The sequence below is a fragment of the Macaca nemestrina genome, chromosome 4 (assembly GCF_043159975.1).
Source record: "Macaca nemestrina isolate mMacNem1 chromosome 4, mMacNem.hap1, whole genome shotgun sequence".
Classification (NCBI taxonomy): domain Eukaryota; kingdom Metazoa; phylum Chordata; class Mammalia; order Primates; family Cercopithecidae; genus Macaca; species Macaca nemestrina.
In genome coordinates, this window is record NC_092128.1 from 153,940,304 (window position 1) to 153,960,867 (window position 20,564).

Here is a 20,564-nt window from a genome sequence, read left to right on the forward strand (position 1 = left end):
AAGTAGAGGTGCTTCCTCTGTCCGTCCCATCAGTGTGGTCCTGCAGGGAGCTAAGCCTTGACCCCACCTGGCATCCACAAGGTGGAAGGAGATGGTGTGAGGCAGGGGAGTCCACACTCTGACTCCCTCTCCCCTGGCCAGGTCAGGGCCCAGTGGGAGGTGAACTCCAACTCTACCCCACCCCTACCTGGCACCCATGACATGGCGTGAGGTGGTTAGAGGAGGGGCAAGTTGGCCCTCTACTTTCTCACCTCCTCTCTCCTGGGAATGGAAAACATTAATCATGCAAACATTAATGAAATGAAAGCAGGAGTGGCTATCTTTAATACCAGATGAAGCAAACTTCAGAAGGAAGGAAACTACTAGAGACAAAGGGACATTACATAATGACATAATAATCCCAAACGTGTATGCACCAAACAACAGAGCCTTGGCCGGGCACAGTGGCTCAAGCCTGTAATCCCAGCACTTTGGGAGGCTGAGACGGGCGGATCACGAGGTCAGGAGATCGAGACCATCCTGGCTAACATGGTGAAAACCTGTCTCTACTAAAAAATACAAAAAAACTAGCCAGGCGAGGTGGCGGCGGGGTGCCTGTAGTCCCACCTACTCGGGAGGCTGAGGCAGGAGAATGGCATAAACCCAGGAGGCAGAGTTTGCAGTGAGCCGAGATCCGGCCACTGCACTCCAGCATGGGCGACAGAGCGAGACTCCATCTCAAAAAACACAAAACAACAACAACAAAAAAAAAACCAGAGCTTCAAAATACAAAAAGCAAAAATCGATAGAGCTAAAGAATAGACAAATCCACAGTTATGGCTGGAGACTTCAACACTTCACTCTTGATAACTGCAAAACTACTAGGCAGAAAATCAGCAAGGATACAGAAGAAGTCAACACCAGCAACCAACAGGGCCTAACCGACATACGTGGAACACTCACCTACAAGAGAACATAGTTTTTTCTAAGTGTCCACAAAACATTCACCATGGCAGACCAAACCTCAACTAATTTAAAAGAATTGAAATCTTGACAGGGCACAGTGGCTCACACCTATAATCCCAGCACTTCAGGAGGCTGAGGCAGGTGGATCACTTGAGATCAGGAGTTGGAGACCAGCCTGGCCAACATGGTGAAACCCTGTCTGTACTAAAAATACAAAATTTAGGCTGGGTGCGGTGGCTCATGCCTGTAATCCCAGCACTTTGGGAGGCTGAGGCAGGTGGATCACCCGAGGTCAGGAGTTCAAGACCAGCCTGGCCAACATGGTGAAACCCCGTTTCTACAAAAAAAAAAAAAATGCAAAAATTAGCTGGGCATGGTGGCAGGTGCCTGTAATCCCAGCTACTCAGGAGACTGAGGCAGGAGAATCGCTTGAACCCAGGAGGCAAAGGTTGCAGAGAGCCGAGATTGCACCACTGCACTCCAGCCTGGGTGACTGAGCGAGACTCCATCTCAAAAAAAAAAAATAAAAATGAATAAATAAATAAAAATAAAAGAATTGAAATATTTCAAGAGTTTTCTAGCTATAAAGGAATAAAACTAGAAATCAGTAACAGAAAAGACAACAGGAAAATCCACAAACACAAATTCCTGGAAAATAAATGACACACTTCTAAATAATGGCAAAGGAAAAATTTAAAGTACATAGAACAAAATGAGGATGAAAATACAACATATGTTACAGTCACTGTGGTGCCAAGAGCATTAGAAAGCAGAAGAGGCCGGGCACGGTGGCTCTCATCTGTAATCCTAGCACTTTGGGAAGCAGAGGCGAGAGGATGCCTTGAGCCCAGGAGTCCAAGACCAGCCTGAGCAACATGGCAAAACCCCATCTCTATAAAAAATGCAAAAATCTGCCATGCATGGTGGCATGTACCTGTAGTCCTAGCTACTCTGGAGGCTGAGGCAGGAGGATCACTTGAGCCCAGGAGGTCAAGGCTGCAGTGAGCTGAGATCGTGCCACTGCCCTCCAGCCTTGGTCTTGGCAAGACCAAGACCCTGTCTCAAAAGAAAAAAAAAAAAAAAAAAAAAAAACCAACCCACCAACAAAAAAAACCCACGAATTATCTTTATCAAGAACAAGACAAGGAATGAAATTATAGATCCTGCAGCCATTGAAAGGATAAGGAACTACTACAAACAATTTTATGCCCACAAATTTAGCAACTTAGATGAAACAGACCAATTCCTTGACAACCACAAACTACCAAAATGAATAATCCTATACTAATTAAAGAAACTAAATTTGTAATGTAAAAGCGCCTTAAAAAGAAATCTCTGGGCCCAGATGGTTTCACTGAAGAATTCTATCAAACACTCAAAGAATAACAACATCAATTTTATACAATCTCTTACAGAAAGGAGAAGAGAGGACACGTCCAACTCATCATTCTAATACCCAAACCAGTGAAAACCAGTACCAAAAAAAAAAAAAAAAAAGACGCTGGGCGCAGTGGCTCCCGCTTGTAATCCTAACACTTTGGGAGGCCGAGGCAGGTGGAACGCCTGAAGTCAAGGAGTTCAAGACCAGCCTGGCCAACATGGCAAAACTCCGTCTTGTAGGGAGACCCCCTGAAACTATTGCTACGGAATAAAAGGTGAAATGCCCCTGATTATTGTAAATACAAAATTGCATGCAGGACTGTGTAAAGACAATGCCAGGCTGGGCTGCCAGAATGAGCCAACAGCATGTGATTTGCTTCCCCCTGCAGAGAGCCTATGAACAGACGTGCAGTCAGGGAGGTTTTCACATCACCAAGACTCCTATCCCAGAAAAGCAGATGTTCATAGCTCTGGGAATGGATGTGACCCTTGAGGGGAGCCTATAAACGGACGTGTGTCCATATGGATGAGATAAATGCCCTCATCTTGCCATGGCTCTTCTAGGCCTCTTTAGGGTTAAGGCATACTCCCTTCTGAGAATTTCTGGTCTAAGCTGTTGTCTAGCTTCATGTGCTGTTTCTATGGATTGTTGGTAACCAGCTTTTGCTGCAACTGTTACTGCTGATTAATATCTTGCTAATCATAGGCTATGGAAAGACTGTGTTTCTGTTTTAAGGCTTTGTTAGAAATTACTGATGCACACACTATATTGTAAATTCTTATCTCTTTATACTGTACTTCTGCATACAGCTGTTACGTTAAAGAATTGGTTCATCCCCATGTGACCATCTCACCTCATAATCAAATGACCCTAAATCCCTCACTAACCTACCCCCGCCCTCACTACACTTAATAATAAAGGCTGGTATGTCCAGTGCATTGTTGGCACCGTGCGACCAGAAGGTGGTGACCCCCCTGGACCCAGCTTTCACTATCTTGTGTCTGTTATTTCTCAACCTGCTGATCTGCCTGGGAACAAAGAAAGAGCCCCGTTGCACTGCGGGCTGCTGGCCAGATCCTGCAATGCCGTCTCTACTAAAACATACAAAAAATTAGCTGGGCGTGGTGGTGGATGCCTGTAATCCCAGCTACTCGGGAGGCTGAGGCAGGAAAATCGCTTGAACCCGGGAGGTGGAGCTTGCAGTGAGCCGAGATCGTGCCACTGCACTCCAGCCTGGGCGACGGAGCGAGACTCCATCTCAAAAAAAAAAAAAAAAAAAAAAAAAAGAGAAAGCTACAGGCCAGTATCACTTATGAACTTGGATGCAAAAATGCTCAAAATATTAATACACCAAATCCAGCAGTGTATAAAAAGAACCATGACATAGTGGCTCACGCCTGTAATCCCAACACTTTGGGAAGCCGAGGCAGGCAGATCACGAGGTCAGGAGATGGAAACACGGTGAAACTCCGCCTCTACTAAAAATACAAAAAATTAGCTGGGCGTGGTGGTGGGCTCCTGTAGTCCCAGCTACTGGGGAGGCTGAGGCAGGAGAATCACTGGAATCCAGGAGGTGGCAGTTGCAGTGAGCCAAGATCGTGCCACTGCACTCCAGCCTGGGTGACAGAGTGAGACTCTGTCTCAAAAAACAAAAAACAAACAAACAAAAAAGAATCATGGCATGACCAAGTAGGGTGTGCAAGAATGGCTCAACATTCAAAAATCAACCATGCAATCTATCATATTAACAAGCTAAAAAATAAACTCCTACAGGAAGCAACAACAAAACCCATATCCATTCACTATGAACACTCTCAGCAAACTTAGAAAGGAGGATATCCTCAACTTGATAGGGCATCTACAGAACCCTACAGCTTACCCTTTTTCTGTCATCTCTGTGCGGGGGGTGGAATGGGAGGCCCAAACTGTGTTGAACTTTTTGTCCTCAAACAAATGTGTTAACTTTTTTTTTTTTCTCCGAGACAGAGCCTTGCTCTGTCGCCTAAGCTGGAGTACAGTGGCACAATCACAGCTCAATGCAGCCTTGACCTCCTGGGTTCAAGTGATCCTCCCTCTCAGCCTTCCAAGTAGCTGGGACTGCAGATACAGAGCACTGGGCCCAGCTAATTTTTAAAAATTTTTTACAGAGCTGTGGTCTCACCATGTTACCCTGGCTGGTCTTGAACTCCTGGGCTCAAGCAGTCTGGCCACCACCTCAGCCTCGCAAAGTGCTACGACTTTCTTAAACTGAGTATTTTTTCATTTGTATGTCTCTCTCTCTCATTTTTTTTTCTTTTGTGAGACAGAGTCTTGCTCTGTCACCCAGGCTGGAGTGCAGTGGCACGATCTCAGCTCACTGCAACCTCCGCCTCCCGGGTTCACGCCATTCTCCTGCGTCAGCCTCCTGAGCAGATGGGATGACAGGTGCCCTCCCTGACACCTGGCCAATTTTTGTATTTTTAGTAGAGACGGGGCTTTACCATGTTGACCAGGCTGGTCTCGAACTCCTGACCTCAAGTGATTCACCTGCCTCAGCCTCCTAAGTGCTGGGATTGCAGGCGTGAGCCACCGCGCCTGGCCTGTATGTCTCTCCTATCATTCTTGTATGTTACATTTTTTAATATTAGCAACAATCTGCGTGAAAACAAAAACAAACAAAAAAACTCACAGCTAACCTCATATTTAAGGGTGCAAAAGGGAGTACCTTACCTCTAAGACCATGACAAGGCGAGGACGTCTGTCTACCTGCCCCTGCCTCGTCATCAGTAGACACCTACTCATCCCCAGCTCAGCAAAGCCTTTCCCAACTGGTCAGATCCCAGACTATGCAGTCTCCGTCGATCCCGTCGGTAACTGTGTACTTATTTGGGGTGTGCATTTTTAATTAGTCCCGCTCTCGCTCACACAGCCGGGGAGGGTGGGCTCCGTCTGGTTGTGCTCACCACATGCAGGCACGTGGTAGGGTGCAGTCAATACTGGGTGAATGTCAGGCTCAGAGGCCCCCATCACATCAGCCTGGCTCTGAAGCCCCTTGTGACCAAGCCCCTGACGTTCCATGCCAGGAACTCTCCTGGGGTATTCCTGGGCCACCTTCCTGCCTTGGCTTCTTGCTAAGGACGTTGGTTCCATTACAGAAATGAGTCCCAGCCTCTGAATATTTGTCCCCACAGCCAGCTGTGCTCTTCTCACTGCCAGTCCCTCTGCACAGTGCCCATCTACCTACTTCCATCCTGGACTACACAGGTCCCCAGAGAGGCCCCGCTGATCGAGGGAACCCCGTGGTCCCCAGCCTGTCTCTCCCTCCAGCCTCCTGCCTTCTGCCAGGCCCTTCCCCCAGAGGGTCTAACCCCTGACCCCGGGCACCTCTGCCGCCGCCACCAGAGTGTAGGCTCCCCCAGAATCTGCATTCAGAAGATAACAGCCTGGAAAGACAAAAAGTAAAGCTGAAGATAAATAAGAGATGGAAACGTATACTGGGAGAAGTGGTAGGTTCTCCACCCAAAAACACAAAGATCAAATAGACAGGATGGGAGAAGACCTGCAAGTTGGATACAACAGGAAAAGGGGACAAGCAGTGCTATTTTGCATTTGAACACACACACAACTGCAGATGTGGGCCCCCTGCACCTGCCCCGTGTGTGGGCCTTACAGGTGACTCACCACCTGTGCGCACAACGCTCCTGAGCCCTCAGCCACATCCAGAAACAATGGCGGCCACAGGGCATGGATCCCCAGAGGCACCCGCCTCTGCCAGAGGCCAGATCCTGTCTCTTTCTTTCTAGATGTTTGAGCAGGGGCATCTCATAGCCCCGTTCATGGGTGGAGGGTAAAAGGTGAACATAAAATGCATCCATGTTCACTGGCTGTGACCTGGCAGTCTGGGGTTTCTGGAAGAGCCCAACAGTCTGGACCCCTCTCTCCTGACACTTACCCTTGTCTGCACTGTGGTTGTGTCCACACCTGTCTTCACCCACATGCTGACTAAGCGCAGTCCTCACTGGGGTGGGGGATTTTGTTTGTTTTTTTGAGACGGAGTCTTGCTCTTGTTGTCCACGCTGGAGGGCAGTGGCACAATCTCGGCTCACTGCAACCTCCGCCTCCCGGGTTCCAGTGATTCTCCTGCCTCAGCCTCCTGAGTAGCTGGGATTACAGGCATGTGCCACCATGCCCGGCTAATTTTTGTATTTTTAGCAGAGATTGGGTTTCACCATGTTGGCCAGGCTGGTCTTGAACTCCTGACCTCAGGTGATCCGCCTGCCTTGGCCTCCCAAAGTGCTGAGATTACAGGCGTGAGCCACCACGCCCGGCCTGGAGCAGGGTCTTGCCTTCTCTTCCCACTCCTCCACGGGGGCACCCTGATTACAGCAGGCTCTAGCCAGCGCTCAGTGTCTCTTTTCCCATAGCACCTTATGGAAGGGGAGCGCTGGGGGAGCTGGGGTTGCTCAGGACGAGAAGCATTTCTGTTGGTGCCTCAAACTCTTGAAGGGCTGTCACAGAGGAGGGGAGCAGGCTTGTCCTCTGCAGCTTCAGAAGACAACTCTCGGACACCAGGGTCAGCCCAGTGAACCAACAGATACGCTAATGAGTTAAGTGGCCAAAACCCATAGTGAGATCTCTATTCCTGGGCACATCCCAGCACAAACAGGCGGATTGCCCCTGGGAGTCTTCTAGGGCAGAGTCTCGCACTGGGGGACCCTCTTGGACTTCTCCCAGCGTTAGCTTCTTGGAGTTTATATGCCTCACACGCACTGGACTGGACTCTAAAAGACACTGGGCCTGGCCCTTCACAGATTCTCATTAAATGAACCTCAAAGTTCATGAGGTTGAAATGCAGCTGCACTCTCCATCCACCTCTGCAACTTCTGTGGACTCTTAATTCATGTTCTTTCTTTATATTCTTTAGAGTCAGGGTCTCACCCTGTTGCCCAGACTACAGTGCAGTGGCATGATCATGGCTCACTGCAGCCCCAACTTCCTGGCTTGTCCCAAGAAGCTGGGGCCATGGGTGCACACCACCACACCTGGCTCATTTTAAAAATTCTTTTGTAGAGACAGGATCTCCCTATGTTGCCCAGGCTGCTCTTGAACTCCTGGGATCAGGTGATCTTCCCACCACAGCCTTCCAAAGTGTCAGGATTACAGGCGTGAGCCATTGTGCCCAGCCTTTGTTAATCAATTAATTTTGAAATACAGTCTTGCGCTGTTGCCCGGGCTGGAGAGCAGTGCTGCAATCTTGGCTCACTGCAGCCTTGACCTCCCAGGAACCTCAGTTCCCCAAGTAGCTGGGACCATAGGCGTGTGCCACCTTGCCCAGCTAATTTTTGTATTTTGGGTAGAGACGGTGTCTTGCCATGTTGCCCAGGCTGGTTTTGAACTCCTGGGCTCACGTGATTTACCTGCCTGTGCTTCTGGCATGAGCCGCCGCGCCTGGCTTCTTAATTCATGTTTTCAATGGCAAGAGTAATAAGGTAAGTCATAGTGAAAAGGTCGGTGCACAGAGGGTGGTGGGCTTCCACATGAAAGGGGCTGGCATGATTCTCAGACAGAGAAAAGGACGCCCTCTGCCTACTGCCCCCTTCACCCAGTGCTTCCTGGACCCGATGAAGGCAGAGAAGCCCAGCATCCAGCAGACTCCAATCTGGAGGGGCAGATCACGCCTCCTCCCGCCCTGCGGCCTGCAGTGCACCAGCGTCACGCACAGCTAATACATGTGTCAAACCTGAGACAGGTAATGACCCGCTACAGAAATCACGAAAACACGAGGATCAGAGGGCCTGCTGCTGTCTCTCCATGGCCCCCGCCGCATTCCCCGCCTGCCCTCCCGGTGTGTTCAGGGTGTGAGTGGGACGAGAACAAGCAGGCCTGTACCAGCTTTCAGTACCCTCTGAACGGTTAGAACCACACGATGTTACAGCCTATTTTTTTACTTTTTGTTTTTTATTTTTTTTGAGACGGAGTCTTGTTCTGTCGCCCAGGCTGGACTGCAGTGGTGAGACCTTGGCTCAGTACAGCCTGTACCTCCCAGGTTCAAGGGATTCTCAGGCCTCAGCCTCCCAAATAGTTGGAACCACAGGCACGCATCATGCCCGGCTAATTTTTATATTTTTAGTAGAGAGGGGCTTTCTCCATGTTGGCCAGGCTGGTCTCGAACTCCTGGCCTCGAGTGATCCAAGTGCCTTGGCCTCCCAAAGTGCTGGAATGACAGGCATGAACCACTGCAGCCTTTTTTTTCTTTTTTTTTTTTTTGAGACAGAGTCTCGCTCTGTCGCCCAGGCTGGAGTGCAGTGGCCGGATCTCAGCTCACTGCAAGCTCCGCCTCCTGGGTTCACGCCATTCTCCTGCCTCAGCCTCCCGAGTAGCTGGGACTACAGGCGCCCGCCACCTCGCCCGGCTAGTTTTTTGTATTTTTTAGTAGAGACGGGGTTTCACCGTGTTAGCCAGGATGGTCTCGATCTCCTGACCTTGTGATCTGCCCATCTCGGCCTCCCAAAGTGCTGGGATTACAGGCTTGAGCCACCACGCCCGGCCCCTGCAGCCTATTTTTAAAACTAGATCCTAAGTACCTGTGCTGTCCAAGTTTTCAGGACCACCCCTCTCAAGGATGTGTAACAGTCAACAGTTTCTTGAGATGACAGTGAATGAAACCACATTAAAAAAAAAAAAAAAAAAAGGTTTTCTGAAGGCTAAGAAAGTAGCAAAGTGGGGCCGCACACTGTGGCTCTCGCCTGTAATCCCAGCACTTTGGGAAGCCAAGGCAGGCGGATCACAAAGTCAAGAGATCGAGACCAGCCTGGCCAACATGGTGAAACCCCATCTCTACTAAAAATACAAAAATTAGCTGGGTGTGGTGGCGCGTGCCTGTGGTCCCAGCTACAGGAGAGGCCTCAGCCTCTCTGTACGCAGGAGAATCACCTGAACCCGGGAGTCGGAGGATGCAGTGAGCCGAGATCACACCACTGTACTCCAGCCTGGTGACGGAGCAACACTCCATCTAAAAAAAAGAGGCCGGGGGCAGTGGCTCACACTTGTAATCCCAGCACTTTGGGAGGCTGAGGCGGGTGGATCACCTGAGGTCGGGAGTTTGAGACCAGCCTAACCAACATGGTGAAACCGTCTCTACTAAAAATACAAAATTAGCTGGGCGTGGTGGCGCATGCCTGTAATCCCAGCTACTCCGGAGGCTGAGGCAGAAGAATCACTTGAACAAGGGAGGCGGAGGGTGCAGTGAGCCGAGATCGTGCCATTGCACTCCAGCCTGGGCGACAAGAGAGAAATTCCATCTAAAAGAAAGAAAAGAAAGAAAGAAAAGAAAGAAAGAAAGAAAAGAAAAGAGAAAAGAAAAGAAAGAGAAAGTAGCAAAGGGGAAAAGTTAACATGTCAAACAATTTGAGAGGGAAGTTGCCAATTAAGATGAAGACTAACGAGGAGAGTGAAGCTTCAGGACGCTCAGTCACATCGCTGACATAGGCAGACGCCAGAGGCCAGGGATGCTGCCGCCGTCCACGAATTCTGTACGTAAGAACTAGATAAGGGCGTTACTGAGCCAGCCTAACCACTTCTGCTTTTTTTTCAGCCAAGAAGCATTACATACACACAACCGATGCCAGCGACTACATCATTTTATAAAACCTATGACTGGCCGGGCGCAGTGGCTCACGCCTGTAATCCCAGCACTTTGGGAGGCCGAGGCGGGCGGATCATGAGGTCAGGAGATCGAGACCATCCTGGCTAACACGTCTCTACTAAAAAAATACAAAAAATTAGCCGGGCGCAGTGGCAGGTGCCTGTAGTCCCAGCTACTCGGGAGGGTGAGGCAGGAGAATGGCGTGAACCCGGGAGGCGGAGCTTGCAGTGAGCAGAGATCGCGCCACTGCACTCCAGCCTGGGCCACAGAGCCAGACTTCATCTCAAAAAAAAAAAAAAAAAAAAAAACTATGACTTTTTATTGATAACTTAATAAGACTTCAGTTTAATTACAAGGAAAATATTTTAGGATTATAACTATATATTAATAATATATTTTTGGGCCAGGTATGGTGGCTCATGCCTGTAATCCCAGCACTTTGGGAGACTGAGCAGGAAGAACTGCCCAGGAGTTTAAGACCAGCCTGGGCAACATAGCAAGACCCTATCTCTATAAAAAATGTTTAAAAAGGCTGGGTGCAGTGGCTTATGCCTGTAATCCTCGCACTTTGGGAGGCCGAGGTGGGCAGATCACTTGAGGTCAGGAGTTTGAGACCAGCCTGGCCAACATGGCAAAACCCGTCTCCACTATAAATATAAAAATTAGCCTGGTGTGGTGGCGCACACTTGTAATCCCAGCTTCTTGACAGGCTGAGATGGAAGGATTATTTGAACCTGGCGGGTGGAGGTTGCAGTGAGCCAAGATTGCGCCATTGCACTCCAGCCTGGGCAACAGAGCGAGACTCCATCTCAAAAGAAAAAAAAAAGTTAAAAAAAAAACCCAAAAAATTAGCCAGGCATGATAGTGTGTGCCTGTAGCCTGAGCTACTTAGGAGGCTGAGGTGAGAGGATTGCTTGAGTCCAAGAGTTTGAGGCTGCAGTGAGCTATGATGTTGCCACTGCACCCCAGCCTGGGAAACACACTAAGATGCTTCTCTACAAAAAAATGTAAAAAAAAAAAAAAAAAAAAGAAAAAGAATTAGCGGGACATGGTGGTGTGCACTTATAGTCCCAGCTAGTCAGGAGGCTGAGGTAAGAGGATCGCTTGAGCCCAGGAGGTGGAGGTTGCAGTGAGCTGTGATGGCACTACTGCACTCCAGCCTGGGGAACAGAGTGAGACCCCGTCTCAAAAAAAAAAATTAACACAGAATTATAATATCAAATTACCATATGAGGGGCCGGGTGTGATGACTCACGCCTGTAATCCCAGCTGCTCAAGGAGGCTGAGGCAGAATTGCTTGAACCCAGGAGGCGGAGGTTTCACTGAGCTGAGATTGTACCATTGCACTCCAGCCTTGGTGACAGAGTGAGACTCTGTCTTAAAAACTATTAACAAAATAAAATTACCATATGATACAGCATTTCCACTTCTGTGTACATACCCAAAATAACTGAAAGCAAGGTTGTTGTTCTTTTCCTGAGACAGGGTCTCACTGTGTTGTCCAGGCTGGGGTGCAGTGGTGCCATCAAACCTCACTGCAGCCTTGAACTCCTGGGCTCAAGCAGCCTCCTGAGTCGCTGAGACTATAGGTGGTTGCCACCATGCCCAGCTAATCTTTTGTAGAGACAGCATCTTGCTATGTTGCCCAGGGTGGTCTTGAATTCCTGGCCTCAAGTGATCCTCCCACCTTGGCCCCCCAAAGTGCTGGGATGACAGGCATGAGCCACAGGACCCAACTTACAGGGTCTTGAAGAGATGCTTCACCCCCATGTCCACAGCAGCATCATTCACAATAGCCAAAAGGTGGAAGGAACCCAAGTGTTCGTGAACAGATGAACAGACAAGCAAACTGTGGTCAACCCACGTAGTGGAATATTACTCAGCCTTCCAAAGAAAGGAAATTCTGACATATGCTACAACATGGATGAACCCTGAAGACATTATGCTCAGTGAAATAAGCCAGAAACAAAAGGACCAATATTTTAAGATTCCACTTATATGAGGTTTCCAGGGCAGTTAAATTCCTAGAGACAGAAAGTAGAATGGTAGTTGTGGGGGCAGGGGAGGGGGGGATGGGAAGCTTGTGTTCAATGCGTACAGAGTTTTAGTTCTGCAAGATGAAGAGTTCTGGGGATGGATGGTGATGATTGCTGCAGAGCAACGTGAATGTGCTTAACACCACCAAACTGCATGCTTAAAAATGGTTACAATGGTAATTTTTGTATTTAAAAAAATTTTTTTTTGAGACGGAGTTTTGCTCTTGTTGCCCAGGCTGGAGTGCAGAGATGATCTCGGCTCACTGTAACTTCCGCTTCCTGGGTTCAAGTGATTCTCCTGCCTCAGCCTCCCGAGAAGCTGGGATTACAGGCGCCCACCACCACACCCGGCTAATTTTTGTATTCTTAGTAGAGACGGGTTTCACCATGTTGGCCAGGCTGGTCTTGGACTCCTGACCTCAGGGGATCCACCCACCTTGGCCTCTCAAAGTGCTGGGATTACAGGCGTGAGCCACTATGCCCGGCCATTTTTTTTTTTTTTTTTTTTTTTTTGAGACAGGGTTTCACTCTGTCATTCAGACTGGAGTGCAGTGGTGTGATCTTGGCTCACTGCAACCTCCCCACTCAAGTGATCCTCCCACTTCAGCCTCCTGAGAAGCTGGGGTTACAGGTGTGCACCACCATGCTTGGCTAATTTTTGTATTTTTAGTAGAGATGGGGTTTCATCATATTGACCAGGATGGTCTTGAACTCCTGGGCTCAAGTGATCCACCTGCCTCGGCCTCCCAAAGTGATGGGAATAAAGGCATGAGCCACTGCGTCCAGCCAAGCTTTAACTTTAAAAGGTGGTTTGGACAACCAGACATGGTGGTTCATGCCTGTGATCTCAGCACTTTGGGAAGCCAAGGCAGGGGGACTGCTTGAGCCAAGGGGCTCAAGACCAGCCTGGTCCACACAGTGAGACCTCATCTCTACAAATAATTTTTAAAATTAGCTGGGCATGATGGCACACACCTGTGGTCCCAGCTACTCTGGAGGCTTAAGTGGGAACATGGCTTGAACCCAGGAGGTCAAGGCTGCAGTAAGCTATGATTGTGCCACCGTACTCCAGCCTGGGTGGCAGGGTGAGACCGCATCTCAAAAAACAAAACCACAGAACAACAGCTTGGACATACCGGAATGTCTGGCCGGGTGACTGACGCGGCTCCGGTCTGAAGCCCACGTGACTCTTGCTACCTTCTGGGCACGAGAGAAGCATTCAGGGAATAGTCTGATAGAACCACTGGGCTGAGCACTGTGGTCACGATCCCACCTGTTTCCAAAACACATCACGGGCAACACTGAACCCATAAAGTAATTTTTCATTAAAAAGAAATAGGACATGATTTCCAAATGCAAATCTCCCACTCTTTCCACAAAAAGCCCCCCGTGATTTGAAGCAGAGCACGCAGAGGCATCTCAGATGAACAGACGTATAACTCGCCTGCCGCACACCAACTGTGGGCTCCTGCCTCCAGCAGGGGAACCCACAGAGCCAAGTTTCACCGAGAAGCATCGTCCGCCAGGAAACTGCAGGGGTTGGGGGTGCTTTTCCGCAGGGGCTGTGTCAGATGCCCTCATAAATGGCACTGAAAATTATTAGGTTAGGTTTAAAGGCAAACACTGCGGTTAGGCTGACAGAGCTGCGTCTTAGCTCCGGGTGGGGCTGTTAAATGTTTCTCTGCTCACACACAACATGCAGGGCGTGAAGCCAGGGGCAGACTCTGCAGCCCCAGGGAGCAAGCCCATGCCGGCTGCCCACACAAGGCCACTGGTCCAATCACGCCCTTCTTGCTAACTGTGGGCAAAACACTGGGGAAAGAAAAGGCAGCTGGCAGCAGACAGCTGTGGCCTTAGCTTGCTGGTATTCAGCCGTGTGTCACCCTGACGCGACCACGGCCATCCTTACTCTGGAAGATGCTGCCACATGGCCAGACCTGTATTAAGTGCCCCAGAAGGGCATTTTCCACATTTTTACAGCAGAACTGACATTATCATACAAAAAGGTCACGTAATACATGGCTAATTTTACGTGTCAACTGGACTGGACCAGGGGGTACCCAGATATTTGGTTAAGCATACTCTGAGTGTGTCTGTGGGCGTGTTTCTGGAGGAGAGTAACATCCAAATGGGTGGACTGAGATATCAGATGCCCTTCCAGTATGAGAGGGCCTCAACCAGTCCACTGAAGACCCATGTACAACAGAAAGGTGGAATAAGGCCAGGCGTCGTGGCTCATGCCTATAATCCCAGCACTTTGGGAGGCCAAGGCAGGCGGATCAGTTGAGGTCAGGAGTTCGAGACCAGCCTGGCCAACATAGTGAAACCCCATCTCTACTAAAAATACAAAAATTAGCTGGGCCTGGTGGCACATGCCTGTAATCCCAGCTACACAGGAGGCTGAGGCAGGAGAATAGCTTGAACCTGGGAGGTCGAGGTTGCAGTGAGCTAAGATCGCACCAGTGTACTCCAGCCTGGGCAACACTGCGAGACTCCATCACCAAAAAAAAAAAAAAAAAATTAGACATGGTGACACATGCCTGTAATCCCAGCTACTCAGGAGGCTGAGGCAGGAGAATCGCTTGAACCCAGGAAGCAGAGGTTGCAGTGAGCTGAGACTGCGCCACTACACTCCAGCCTGGCCAACAGAGCGAGACTCTGCTTCAAAAAAAAAAAAAAAAAGGTAGAGTAAGAAAATCAACTGTCTCTGCCTGCCTGTCTTTGAGCTGGGACACTGGTCTTCCGCCTTTGGACTCCATCTCAGACTGGAGTTATACCATTGGCTCTCCAGGGTCTGAATTTCTCAGCCTCCGTAATCGTGTGAGCCAATTCCTTATCATCAATCTCTTTGTATACACATTGCAAAAGGAAAATAAAATCTCAGGACCCCAAATTCACCAAGCTAAAGGGAAAGTTATGCTTAGCAACCAAGTCATGCAAAAACAAAACAAAACAAAAACACTACCTTCTTTTCTTTCCCAGATAAAGTAATTTACACGCTTATTTATCGCATGCAAAATGCAGATTTACTGTGCGGAGAAGAAGGCGTATGTGACTCTGCCCCACTCCCTTCTTTTCACGTGTAAAATGTAGATTCACTGAATGGTACTCAAGGCCTCACAAAAATGTGACCACTGGCCTCAGTGCCTACACCACCTCCTTTTTTTCCCCTCTTCCCCTCCTGCCTACTTCTTCCTCTTTAAATGCTGAAGTTCCCAAAACTCTCTATGGAAAAAGCATATCCTACGATGACTTGTTTCTTTCTTAACCTTGGCAAAATACACCTAGAAATCGACTGAGATCTGTTTCTGTTTCCACACCAGCTAACACAACATCCATTCTGCAGCCCATGGATCAAGGAGTAATTTTGACTTTCAGATCTTATTACTAAAGGAATACATTTTGTAAGGCTAAAGCTGCCATCCATAGCGATTCCTCTGCAGGATCTGGGCAAGGTAAACTGAAAACCTGGAAAGGATTCACCATTCTAATGTCTTTAAGAACATTCGGGATTCGCAGGAGGAGATCAAAATAGCAACATTAATAGGAGTTTGAAGAAGTTGATTCCAGTCCTCATGGATGACTCTGAGGAGTTCAAGACTCCAGTGCAGGAAGTAACAGCAGATGTGGTGGAAATAGCAAGACAAGTAGAATTAGAAGTGGAGCCTGAAGATGTGGCTGAATCATTGCCATCTCATGTTCAAAGCTGAACGGATGAAGAGTTGCTTCTTACGAAGACAAAAAGAAGCAGTTTCTTGAGAAGGAATCTACTCTGAGAAAAGACGCTGTGAACTCTGCTGAGATGACCATAAAAGACTTAGAATATTCCATAGACTCAGATGAAAACGCAGTGGCAAGGTTTGAGAAGATTAAATATTATCAGAAAGCATCATGTGCTACAGGAAAACCTTTTGTAAGAGTCAATAAATGCAGCACACTTCATTGCTGTCTTAAGAAATTGCCACAGCCACTCCAGCCTTCAGCAACCACCACCCTGATCAATCAGCAGCTATCAACATCAAGATAGGATCCTCCACCAGCAAAACGACTGCCACTCGCTAAAGGCTCAGATAATTGTTAGCATTTTTTAGCAGTATTTTAAAATTAAGGTATGTACATTGTTTCTTAGACATAATGCTACTGCACACTTAACAGACTATGGTACAGTGTAAACATAACTTTTTTTTTTTTTTTGAGGTGGAGTTTTGCTCTTGTCATCTGGGTTGGGATGCAGTGGCACGATCGTGGCTCACTGCAACCTCCGCCTCCGGGGTTCAAGTGATTCTCCTGCCTCAGCCTCCTGAGTAGCTGGGATTACAGGTGCCCACCACTATGCCTGGCTAATTTTTTGTATTTTTAGTAGAGATGGGGGTTTCATCATGTTGGCCGGGCTGGTCTTGAACTCCTGACCTCAGGTGATCCACCCTCCTTGGCCTCCCAAAAGTGCAGGGAGTGAGGCGTGAGCCACCGCACCCGGCCAAACATAATTTTTATATGTACCGGGAAATGCAAAAACTTTGTTGACTCGCTTTACTGTGGTATTCACTTGATTGTGGTGGTCCGGAACTGAACCTGCAACATCTCTGAAGTATGTCTATAGAGATAAATGAGACGGCATAAAGTCCCGAAAGAGATCCACATGTATGTGGCTATTTTCAAAAGGTGGCAAAGTAATTCAATAAGGAATAAACAGTCTTTTCAACAAATGGTGCTGAAACAACTGGATATCTGTATGAAAAAGAATGAACCTCAACCCTACGCCTCACACAAAAATTAACTCACAATGGATCACGGCCTTACATATAAACACTAAAACTAAAACGTTCAGAGGAAAACAGGAAAAAATCTCCATGACTTTGGAGAAGTCAAAGATTTGTTGGGATACCAAAAGCACGAATTATGAGAGAAAAATGTGGTAAACTGGACTTCATCAAAATTTAAAACTTAGGATCTTCAAATTTTACCATTAAAGAGAGTCAAGGCCAGGCACGGTGGCTCACACCTGTAATCCCAGCACTTTGGGAGGCCGAGAAGGGTGGATCACCTGACGTCAGGAGTTCAAGACCAGCCTGGCCAACATGGCGAAACCCCGTCTCCACTAAAATTACAAAATTAGCCAGGCGTGGTGGCAGGTGCCTGTAATCCCAGCTACTCGGGAGGCTCAGGCAAGAGAATCGCTTGAACCCAGGAGGTGGAGGTTGCAGTGAACCAAGATCACGCCTCCAGCCTGGGTGGCAAGACCAAAACTCCATCTCAGAGAGGCAAAAAAAAAAGAAAAAGAAAAAAAGAAAGTAAAAGACAGACCATAGGCTGGAAGAAAATATTCCCAATATGTAAATCTAACAAAGTGCCTATATCCAGAATACATAAAGAACTCTTACAACTGAAAATACAATAAACCCAACTAAAAAATGAGCAAAAAAATTGAGCAGACATTTCACAAAAGAAGTACAGATAGTCAGATAGCACACAGGAAAGTGCTCAACATCACCGGTCATCAAAGAAATGCAAATTAATATGAGATACTTGGCCAGGCTCGGTGGCTCACGCCTGTAATCCCAGCACTTTGGGAGGCTGAGGCGGGTGGATCACCTGAGGTCAGGAGTTCGAGACCAGCCTGGCCAACATAGTGAAACCCCATCTCTACTAAAAATACAAAAATTAGCTGGGTGTGGTGGCGGGTGCCTGTGATCCCAGCTACTCGGGAGGCTGAGGCAGGAGAATCACTTGATCCCAGGAGGTAGAGGTTGCAGTGAGCCAATATCGTACCATTGCACTCCAGCCTGGGTGACAAGAGCAAGACTGTCTCAAAAAAAAAAAAAAAAAAAAAAAAAAAGCTAAAACCTGAAAACAACCCCAATGTCCATTAGCAAGTGAGTGTGCAAAGGGTGAATGGCTGATTCATGGGTGAATGCCACAGGTCGCACGCTGAAAAAGGAGCCAGACGTAGAAGACTGCATGTTCAATGGTTCCATTTATATGATGCTTAAAAGAGGCCAAAATTCTGATGAAAATCATAGACTGCAAAGGAGTACCAGGAAACTCGGGGCAACGGAAATGCTCTACTGTTTGATTGCAGAGGTAGGTATAAGGTGCACATGTTTGGCCACGTTCCTCAAACTGCATACTTAAAATGGGTATGTTTTATTGCATGTAAATCATACCTCAATACATCTGATTTAAAGTTAAAAAGAGGGCCGGGCGCGGTGGCTCAAGCCTGTAATCCCAGCACTTTGGGAGGCCGAGACGGGTGGATCACGAGGTCAGGAGATCGAGACCATCCTGGCGAACACGGTGAAACCCCGTCTCTACTAAAAAATACAAAAAACTAGCCGGGCGAGGCGGCGGGCGCCTGTAGTCCCAGCTACTCGGGAGGCTGAGGCAGGAGAATGGCGTAAACCCGGGGGGCGGAGCTTGCAGTGAGCTGAGATCCGGCCACTGCACTCCAGCCCGGGCGACAGAGCCAGACTCCGTCTCAAAAAAAAAAAAAAAGTTAAAAAGAAAATGTTTGTGGCTTTATGAAGCTGATCTCCAGAGGCTAACACTTCTCTCTCTAATAGGAATGCAACGGTCTGGCTCTCACCAATTTCCACAATACAGAAGAAAACACCAGTGCAGAGCTCCGCGCAGACACGGACGGACGGGGAGGAAGAGGGAAGGGATACCGGGACCAAGTCCGGCCTCTGCTGAGTGGCCTGGGCCAAGTCATTTTTATGTCTGACTGTCAGTCCATCTACAAAAGAAGAACAAACTAGGCCTTTCTGCTAACCAGAGCTACTGAGAGTACAAAAACAAGAAAATACAGCTAAGTGTTCCATAAAATAGTAAAGCACTTTCTTTAGACTCTGCCCCTGGCCTTACTTAGCTCTGTCTTCATCAGGCCCTCAAATATTTGTTACACAAATATGTGTTATTTTTATTATTACTCATGCTTTCTACCAAGAGCCAGTTATCAATAGTAAAAAAACACACACACACACACACACACACAAAAAAAAAAACAAAAAACAAAAAAACTGTCTATGTGCAAATTGATTTTTAAATAACAATACCAATAGCTAACATGTTGTCAAAAGTGATGTTCTAAGGGCTTTGCACATATTACTTTGTTTAATCCTCACATGAACTGGGATGAAATGGGGACAAAAAATTAACAGAATACATAGCCTACCCATTCCTCATACTATTCTTATGAGGCATGATTATAACAAGCTCAGCCTGCCTACGACAAACAGACCTAAAATCACTCATGGCATACTCCTCCGTAAGTCATACAGCCTTAGTCATTATAGCTTCCCTCATTCAAACCCCCTGAAGCTTCACTGGCGCAATTATCCTTATAATCGCCCATGGACTCACTTCATCCACACTATTTTGCCTAGCAAACTCAAACTATGAACGAACTCATAGCCGCATCATAATACTCTCCCGAGGGCTCCAAACTCTACTTCCATTAATAGCCTTCTGGTGGTTTACAGCAAATCTTACCAATCTTGCCTTACCCCCTACTGTCAACCTCATAGGTTGCACAAGTCTACAAGAGCTAGCAGTGTTCAGAGCAGGCATGGGAACTCACGCTGTTGTTGGAGAGCCCCCCCTCCTTGCCACTCTGCTCTGCTGGCCTCTACGGCGTATGTTTATGCAGAATTGGTAGGTTTCACTAGACAGTCAAATTTCTATTTCCTTTATTGCTGAGGGAAGTAACTTCTTCGTGTCCAAATAACCAAGCTCTAGAGCACTAAATCGAGTGACATGACCTTCATTAAGAAGTCCAAAAATGTTTCAAGTTTATTTATTTATGCTACTGGCACGAAGACCAGAAACTACCTACTTCTCATCCAGCTTTACAGATGTTATATAAGGCAAATAATTCACTGCAGTTCCCATCGCTGGAGTCAACACAAATGTGGAAAGTTTCTGTTACTGGGGTCAATATTTGCTCTCTGCATGTCCTGGGCTGCCTGGAACTTACACACAGTGGTGCTTCATTAAAACCCCCATCGGAAGACACATTTTCACGTGGTACCTCCAGGAACCACGTGAAATTTATGGTTTATTTGCTTATAAAATTACTTCATTTGTGTTCAGTTAACTACATCTGACGGTATATCCAAATAAAAATATGTAATAAATGGTCACATTGATGAGAACGGAATGTTAATTTATATCCCAGGAAACCTGAATGAAAATCGAGCCCAAACTTAGCCTTTGAAGTAAAGTAACTTCCCAGCAGAGCTGGTCCTAGGGCACAGAGGCCATCAGCTACGTCAGCACTTCCCAAGTAGACAGGAAATCCACGCACGTATACCAGTCCAATATTCCCAAACTGGGTTTCAAGCTCTTAGAAGACAGGGATCATATCTCATGTACCTTCTGTATTCCTCATAAGGTTCAAGTATTTGTTGCATGATATTTGACTCTAGAATACAAATGATAACTCATTTGACTCAACTGACTTAAGAGTTAAGTCGGCCGGGCGCGGTGGCTCAAGCCTGTAATCCCAGCACTTTGGGAGGCCGAGATGGGCGGATCACGAGGTCAGGAGATCGAGACCATCCTGGCTAACACAGTGAAACCC

The 20,564-nt window shown here is 47.6% G+C and overlaps 1 protein-coding gene across 2 annotated transcripts in view; it reads right to left on the reverse strand.

The window, feature by feature from the left end:
• Positions 1-20,564, reverse strand: part of LOC105483399 (carbohydrate sulfotransferase 12) — a 58,518-nt gene that overhangs the window by 29,029 nt on the left and 8,925 nt on the right. The window contains exon 2 of one of the 2 annotated variants that reach the window (XM_011744251.3): positions 13,123-13,259. The exons of the other annotated variant lie outside the window; for it this stretch is intronic. The gene's annotated coding sequence lies outside the window, so the exon portion shown is untranslated. The remainder of the gene's footprint in view (positions 1-13,122; positions 13,260-20,564) is intronic. 2 annotated transcript variants of the gene reach the window in all.